Source organism: Bidens hawaiensis, unplaced genomic scaffold, assembly GCF_021521415.1.
Source record: "Bidens hawaiensis isolate Kalapana, Puna unplaced genomic scaffold, B.hawaiensis_p1.1 tig00036184_1, whole genome shotgun sequence".
Classification (NCBI taxonomy): domain Eukaryota; kingdom Viridiplantae; phylum Streptophyta; class Magnoliopsida; order Asterales; family Asteraceae; genus Bidens; species Bidens hawaiensis.
Genome location: NW_027496304.1, coordinates 133,183 through 142,772, shown reverse-complemented (window position 1 = coordinate 142,772; position 9,590 = coordinate 133,183).

The following is a 9,590-nucleotide window of genomic DNA, read 5'->3' as shown; positions in this document are numbered from 1 at the left end:
CCGATCCACAATAACCCAGATCGTGTCGTAACCCCCAGGTGTCCTTGGCAGTTTGGTGATGAAGTCCATAGAGATTTGTTCCCACTTCCACATGGGAATTTCTGGCTGTTGAAGCAACCCTGATGGTTTCTGGTATTCAGCCTTTACCTTCGAACACGTCAGGCACTTACTGACATACGTCGCGATGGCGCCTTTAAGATTGGGCCACCAATACAGCGTTTTAACATCTTGGTACATCTTGTCTGCGCCAGGATGTACGGAATACCGTGTCTTGTGAGCTTCGTTTAATACTTGCTCGCGCAATCCTCCCTTGAGAGGGACCCATATGCGGTTAGCGAAATATAGATTGCCGTTCTCTTTAAGTTCCAAACTCTTAATCATACCCCCAAGGCATTCGTTTTTAACAAACTCTGGTTTCAAGGCTTCTTGCTGAGCGTCTCGGATGCGGGTAGAGAGATCTGCGTGAATGGTCAACCTTAGAGCCTTGACTCGTAGCGTTTTTATTCGCTCCTTCCTACTTAGCGCGTCTGCTACCACATTCGCCTTTCCAGGGTGGTACTTAATTTCACAATCATAATCATTCAACAACTCCACCCATCTTCGTTGCCTCATGTTTAAATCCTTTTGATCAAATATATGTTGAAGGCTCTTGTGATCCGTAAAGATTATACACTTTGTACCATAGAGGTAATGGCGCCAAATCTTTAGCGCGAAGACAACCGCTCCAAGTTCCAGATCATGCGTTGTGTAGTTCTTTTCATTGGTCTTGAGTTGGCGCGAGGCATACGCTATGACTTTGTCTCGCTGCATAAGGACACATCCGAGTCCCTGATGTGAAGCGTCGCAGTAAACGACGATGTCATCCGTCCCCTCGGGCAGAGACAGAATTGGCGCACTACATAACTTCTGTTTTAACATTTGAAATGTTGTTTCCTGATTTGCGCCCCAAACAAACTTCTTGTCTTTCTGAGTTAGCGCGGTCAGTGGTAGAGCTATCTTGGAGAAGTTCTCAATGAAGCGTCGATAGTAGCCAGCTAGTCCTAGGAATTGCCTCACCTCAGTTGGGGTTTTTGGCGCTTCCCAGTTTTCGATGGCCTTGACTTTGGAAGGATCAACGTGTATTCCTTTCTCGTTTACAACGTGACCGAGAAAGTGAACTTCTCTAAGCCAAAACTCACATTTGGAAAACTTCGCATACAACTTTTCTTTCCTCAACAATTCCAAAATCAATCTCAGGTGTTGCTCATGCTCGGCCTTGGTCCGAGAGTAAATCAGAATATCATCTATAAACACAATCACAAACTTGTCCAAGTATGGTTTGCACACGCGGTTCATCAGATCCATGAACACAGCCGGCGCATTAGTTAGCCCGAAAGGCATCACTAAGAACTCATAATGGCCGTATCTAGTTCGGAAGGCTGTTTTCGGCACATCTTCCTCATGGACCCTAAGTTGGTGGTATCCTGACCGTAGATCTATCTTCGAATAATAACTGGATCCCTGCAACTGGTCAAATAAGTCGTCAATCCTCGGTAAGGGGTACCGATTCTTGACTGTCAGCTTGTTCAGCTCCCTGTAGTCAATACACATCCGGAAGGAACCATCCTTCTTCTTAACAAACAGTACTGGAGCTCCCCAAGGTGAAAAGCTTGGGCGTATGAAACCCTTATCCAATAGTTCCTGTAACTGATTGGATAGCTCTTGCATCTCAGATGGAGCTAATCGATAAGGCGCTCGAGCTACTGGCGCAGCTCCTGGGACTAAATCAATACGAAATTCTACTTGTCGCGGCTGCGGTAATCCGGGCAAATCTTCAGGAAAAACTTCTGGAAATTCGCGCACTACCGGTAAGTCTTCAATTCTTCGCTCATCTCCTTTCTTCTCTACTACATGCGCCAGGAAGGCGTAGCACCCTTTCCTTAGGCACTTGCGCGCCTTTAGGCACGAAATCAGTTTTGTCGCAACTCCCCTTCTTTCCCCTTGAATTACCAAGGTTTCTTCGTTCAACAGTGGGATCCGAACCTGCTTCTCATGGCAAATAACTTCCGCGCGGTTCTCGACTAACTAATCCATACCTACCACAATGTCAAAACTTCCCAAGTCTATTGGTAACAAGTTAATATTGAACCCGTGACCTCCCATGACTATAACACATTGTTCAGTTCTTTCGTTCGCGCATAACTGCCTACCATTGGCTAGTTCTATAGTATAAGGCGTGTCTAGCCTACTGGTTGCTAAGCCTAGGGAGTTTTTAAACTCAGCAGATATAAAACTTAGGTCAGCGCCAGTATCAAATAAGACAGATGCAAAATGGCCATTAAGCAAAAACGTACCGGTTACCACATTCGGCTCTTCTTTAGCTTCACCCGCGCCGATCACAAAAGCTCTCCCGCGAGCTTGGTTTCCCCTTTGCGGGCAATCCCGACTGAAATGCCCTGGCTTTCCGCATGCGTAGCAGTTGTCACTGGCTCCAGCTTCTTTAGCACGGCAATTCACCGTCTTGTGCCCTGGCCTGCTACATTTGGCGCACGTGACGCTCGCGCATTCACCCTCGTGGTGAAACTTGCATTTGTTGCACCATGGGTAAGGCCCGCTGTATCCTTTCCTTGATGGCTCCGCGGCTTGGATCGCGTAAACCCTTGCGCTTTCCTGCTTCTTGAACGGTGGCTGCTTGGAGTCGGACCCTCGGTGGTGAGAGTTCCATTTCCTCTTGGAGTCAGAGGTTCGCTGCTCGCTTCCGCGCGTAGTCAACATACCCGCACGGACCGTATCCCTTGTAAGGGTGATGGCCCTCGCTACCGCCTCATCAAAGGTTGGAGGCGCTGCGGCGTTGAGCGGAACCCTAACAACAGGAGGTAACCCAAAAATATACCTCTCGATCTTCTTTTCCTCCGTGTTTGCCATGTCTGGTACCAACTGGCAAAGCTCGTTGAACCGGTTGTTGTAGGCGTCGATATCCGTTCCTACCATGGTGTGGTTCCAGAATTCCTGCTGCAGACTCTGGATTTCTGCGCGAGAGCAGAACTTTCTCATCATCATTCCCTTCAGTTCTTCCCAGGTCTTGTGAAGAGCAACTTCTCGCCCCAAAGTCTTCACTTGAAGCTTCCACCAAGACGAAGCTGCTTCTTGGAACATGCAGGTCGCGTAAAGGACCTTCTGGTTCTCACTACATCTGCTAATGGAGAGAACTGTCTCCATCTTGTCAATCCAGTTGTAGAGCCCAATGGCCCCTTCGGTACCCTTGAATGGCCAAGGCCTACAGGCCATAAATGTCTTATAGGGGCACCCTTTGTCCAAGGCTCCTAATTCGGGTTCTGGGGTCTCGTTCTGACGACCCTGACTTGATTCGGCCTTGCTGGCCTCATGTGTCACGATCGCCTGCGCGATTATTTCCGCGAGTTCCTCGGGTGTCATGGTGATTCCCTTGGCTCTAGTTGGAGGCATTCTCGCTTTAAAAGAGAACGAAAATATATTAAACTTAGCGCATTTACTCTGAGCACATAATGTTCTTTATCTTTATTCACTAGACACTGTGTGACCCGTGTTCCTAAGTGTGTGTATAGTTTCTTTTGAAAATATTTTCTTTGAAAAAATATTTCATGCGATTCCCCAACGGTTATAGTCTAGGTTAAAACTTCTTTTCCTAGTTCGCTATAACCAGTGCTCTGATACCAATCTGTCACACCCGGCCCTGAACGGCGGAAACAGCCGGGCGCGCGCGAGTGGGGATTGATACTTAGCACGGGCCATTGCAAACATTCAAGATAAGACTTTCATTGCGCATGAAATGTTTAATACAAACACATTACATTGTTTAAAAATTACATAAGATCATCCAAGTATAAAAACTGTTGAAGATTTCCACGCCATATCCCTTTGCGCGGCGAGAACAACCACGCGCACCGAAGGGATAGAACTAAAATCTTCCAAAAAGCTAGTTTTAGATGTTCAGCGTGAGGTGCTCTAAGTGTGACTCCATGCGTTACCTAGTTATCTCCTGAAAGACACGTAAAACATTTGAATCAGTATAAACTGAGTGAGTTCACAAGTTTTAGTAACTTGATAAATCGTATTGCATCATAATCTTGATAAAAATCATTCTGAAACATAATTCTGATAGCATCATTAAAACACATGCTTGGTAAAACATAGTTCTATCAACACATTCTGATAAAATCGTGTTGGAATTACGTATGCCCGAGACACATACTTATACTAATGTGGCTAACTGTGTTTGATCCAAGTCGGGTCATACCCAATAACAAGCTAGACGACACCAAATGTATTCTTTTAATGATTTGATCATTTAAACGAATACCGAACACTACGTGTTTAGAAAATTGGTTATCTAAACAAACACACTTGAGGATTTAAATGAATTATCTGGATAATTTGTTTATATAAATTAATTATTTAATTGGTTAAATAATTATATAAATGTATGAACATTTTATAAAAATGAGTTTTATAAAATGAATGGAGATGTTTTAAATGGTTAAAACAAAACAAAAAAAAAAAAATAATAATAATAATAATAAGTATAACCGGCCACCCCATGTGGGTGGGGGTTTTTGGTCCAATTAAATTGCATGCTTCCTTTGCATGTTAGGTGATCTTTTTTTAAAAAACTCTCCATACAAATTACATGCATTTTGGTCCTACTCTTGGCATCTTTATCAAGTGTTTTACAAGCTTCAAACTCTCTCTCTCCCTCTCCATAAACTCACGGCAGCAGCAGCAGCAGGAAAAAGGAGAGCTTTTTGAGCTTGTTTTGGTGTTCCTAATCCTAGCAAAACAACTTGGTGTTGTCACAAATAGCTTGGGGTATCACACTCTTGAGGTCTTCTTCTTTGGAGGCTTGTCATTCATCCACCATCCCTTCAACAATCCACTTGTTCTTCTAAAGGTAGAAGAAGGTACTATTTACATTTTGTGAGCATATTGTTCTTGTAATTTTGATCCTTGTTCTTTGGGTTTTAGTTTTAACATAATGGTATGTTCATAACAAGTTTTAAAATCTAAGCTTCCGTTGCGTTTTCTAGTTAAATATGGTTAACTTGAACTTTGATAATCTTGTATAAAACCCAACAATGGCATCAAGAGCCGGTTACAAGGACTTATGCTTCTTTTGTGTTCATAGATTTCGGGTTTTTTCATGGGTGAAAAGGGGTCCGAAATTTTGGTGGATTTTACCCCTCATGGATTTGTAAGATCTTGACATGCATGAAAGATCTTAGGAAACCATTATTAACATTTGGATGTTGAAAATAAAAAAAAATAATAAAAAGATTTTGGGCCGTAGCCTCTTGGGGGGGGGGGGGCCGATTTTATTTGGTGATTTTGGGCATTGGTTGCTTAGGTTGCATGCTTAGAACATTTGGTATGTTTGGATGTGTCATAACCGAAACCTAGACCTTGGATGTGTTGATTATGTTTATTATTCAATATGGTTGTAATAATTCATAATCTTAGGCTTGTGTAATTTATTTATTCATAAGTTGGTTTGTAATAAATAGATTAGTTGCATTTTCTTTTTTTTAGAAAAATATGTATTAGGATACATTTTGTAAAAATTGAAGATGCAAGAATTGGTGGATTTGGGCCTTGGACCGAAATTTTGGGCTTGTTGGGCCTCACCGGCCCATCATGGGATTCAAGCCCATTAGGCCCATAAATTTCACTCTTGGGCCCAAGAAGACTTTTGGAAGTTTGGAGCCCATTAACAAGCCCAACAAGAACACAACAACTTGGAAAGGATACTTGAAGCATTTGGATGCAAGGTCAAGTGGGAGTCAACATTCCATCCTTGTGTCATGTTTTGTCCCTTAGGTGTGACTTATGACCTATACTTGTTTCGGCTAACAAGTATGGTCAAACTTAGCGGTTCTCGGTTATGACTATATTTTGCATATGTATGCTTGGTTGTTTGTTTTACTTTATGTAATGTGTGGTTGATAGATATTAGGATATCCAAACCGTCACATAGGAACGACAACAAGCATGAAACGGGTTCTAATATATATTTGGTAATATCGCGTCAATTAGTTTAATTAAATGGGTTTATTAAAACTAAGCGATTACTCACATATAATAAAATTGGTTTTATTATAACTTGAACCTTGAAAATTGGTTTTCAAAATCGCCATATTACTAAATGCATGTTAGGATATGGCAAAATGTTTTCCAAACTAGAATATTGGAAAACTTAAAAATCCCTTTTTCATAATTACCAAGGAAACAAGTCTAACACCATCCTTTTGTATGACACTTAACGTATTAGGGAACTTTAAATGGGATAAAGGTCACCTAACCATTTTGAGCAAACTAATATACTTAGGGTAATATTAACATATTTGTGGGATAAAGGTCACCTAACCACTTGTATGTTAATCTTACATGTTTATACAAGTAGGACGACTTGAATTGGAAACCATGTGATAAAGGTCACCTAAGCATGGGGTCCAATGGTGTTGATGGGATAAACATGCCAACACGAAATAAGGATTTCGAATGGTCCCATACCTCTAGAAGTTGCAAAGGGTTGCAATTGTCAAGATTGACTACCTTGTTAAATCAAATAACGGGATAAAGGTCACCTAACCGAAATTTGATTTATCGTTGGATTCTAGAATTTAATTATTATTTTAAAATTTGGAATAAAAGGGTATTAATAATTAAATTGTTTATAATACTAAAATAAAACTTTGTTAAATTTTGTAGATGGCCGCTAACAATGCTAACACCTCTACCCATAACACCCGTAACCTATCCTTAAGAACCATCCTTGAAAAGGATCGTCTAAACCATAATAACTTTATGGATTGGTATCGCAACTTGAGAATAGTTCTCAAACAAGAAGAGATATCATATGTCTTAGACGATCCCATTCCCGACGAGCCTAACGTGGAAGATGAGGAGGCTTATAACGATTGGGTCAACTACACCAAAGATTCGGTGCAAGCCTCTTGCCTCATGTTAGCGACTATGATTCCCGAAATCCAAAAGGATTTCGAGCATCATGGGGCATACGACATGATAACTCAATTGAAGGAAATGTTCCTTCAACAAGCTAGAGCCGAACGTTTCGAAACGGTTCGAGCGTTTCATGCATGTCGTATGGAGGAAACCCAAAGCGTCTCATCTTATGTCCTAAAGATGAAAAGCTACATCGAAAAGCTTCGTAGGTTGAATTGTCCCGTGTCTAATGAGTTGGCTACGGATTTGATCCTCAACTCTTTGACCAAAAGGTTTGAAACCTTTGTCATGAATTATAACATGAATGGATGGGACAAAAGCATTGGTGAGCTTCACGCAATGCTAAGAACGGCCGAAGCGGGAATGGGTAAAAAGGTTTTACCCGTTCTAACAATCAATGAAGGGAAAAGGGGACATAACTCCAAACCCAAAGCAAGTGTTGCTAAGGGCAAGGGCCACGTCCAAGGAAAGGGAAAGAGGAAAGCCATCACGCCCTACAAACCGAAGGAAAAGAAGCAAAAGGTTGCGACGCAAGATCCATGCTTTGAGTGTGGAGAGATAGGTCATTGGAAAAGGAATTGTCCGACCTATCTCAATGCATTAAAAGATAAGAGGGATGCGGGGCATACCTCAGGTATTATCTTTACTATATATGTTGAACTGAATGTTATTTCTTCAAATACATGGGTACTTGATACCGGATGTGGAACTCACATTTGCAATTTGTTGCAGGGGTTCAAAAGAAGTAAACAACTCAACAAAGGGGACATTAGTCTCTTTATGGGCAATGGAGCAAGAGTTGAAGTCCAAGCCCAAGGAGACTACTTGTTAAAGCTTCCAAGTGGTTTGGAAGTAATTTTGAAGAATGTTTTGTATGCTCCTAAGTTAAGAAGAAACATTATTTCCGTGTCCCTTTTAAAACAATGTGGCTTTGATTTTAAATTTATGGATTATGATATTCATGTTTTGATGAATGGCATATTTTATTTTAAAGCTATACCCATGAATGGTATATATGAAATAGATCAAAGTGGTATGTCACATAGTAGTTCAATGTACAATGTCAACACCAAGAAACTCAAGAAGGACTTGGGTGATCCCTATCTTTGGCATTGTCGCCTTGGACATATAAGCAAGAATCGCATGCAAACTCTTCGCAAGAGTGGTATTCTAGAAACAAATGAGTATGATTCATTTGATGTATGTGAATCTTGTTTACAAGGCAAAATGACAAAGCAACCCTTTAATAAAACTTTTGAAAGGTCAAAAGAATTATTGGGTATCATACATTCGGATGTATGTGGTCCTTTTAGACCAATGACTAGGAATGGTGAAAGATACTTCATTACCTTTATTGACGATTATAGTCGATATGGTTATGTGTACTTAATGAAACACAAAGATGAAGCTTTTGAAATGTTCAAAGACTTCAAAACTGAAGTAGAAAGACAACTCAAGACCACAATCAAAGTACTTCGTAGTGATAGAGGAGGTGAATACCTAAGTGGTGTTTTTCAAGATCATCTTAAGAGTTGTGGAATTATTTCACAACTTACTCCACCTGGAACACCACAACATAATGGTGTGTCTGAAAGGAGAAATCGTACCCTATTAGATATGGTTCGATCGATGATGGCTAGAAGCACTTTACCTCTATCATTTTGGGGCTATGCTTTACTTTCCGCTGTTCGCATATTGAATATGGCTCCAACCAAGAAAGTGGAGAAGACACCTTTTGAAGTATGGCATGGAAAGGCTCCATCGCTATCATTCTTAAGAGTTTGGGGTTGTGAAGCTTATGTAAAGCAATACACCCCAAACAAATTAGAAGTCCGATCCACTAAGTGTATCTTTATAGGTTATCCTAAAGATGATTTAGGATATTACTTTTATGATCCTAGTGAGCAAAATGTTATTATTGCTCGAAAGGGTAAGTTCTTGGAAACTAAGTTCCTTGAGGAAGGAACTAATAGTAGAACAGTGAAATTTGATGAGGATCAAGAATCACAAGATGATACACAATTGGTTGATACTAGCACTCAACAAGAGGTTGTTGAAAGTGATCAAGTGGTTGATCAAAACACACAAAACGTTCGCAGATCTGGTAGAGTTAGCAATCCACCTGAAAGATATGGATTTTTTGTAGAAGGTTGCTACGTGGTAGATTCTGATGAACCAACCACATACCGTGATGCAATGTCCAAGAATGATTGTGACAAATGGCTTGAAGCCATGAACGTTGAGATGCAATCCATGTATGACAACCAAGTTTGGGAATTGGTTGAACTACCACTCAACTCCAAAGCTGTTGGAAGTAAGTGGGTTTTCAAAAGAAAAACTGATATGCATGGAAACTTGGATACTTATAAAGCAAGACTTGTAGCTAAAGGTTTCACTCAAACTCAAGGGGTTGATTATGATGAAACTTTTTCGCCTGTGGCAATGCTAAAGTCTATTAGGATATTATTTGCCATAGCTGCATATTATGATTATGAAATTTGGCAAATGGATGTCAAGACCGCTTTCCTAAATGGATATCTTGAGGAAGATGTCTATATGGTTCAGCCTGAAGGTTTTGTCGATCCGAAACATCCTAATAAAGTATGCAAGTTAAA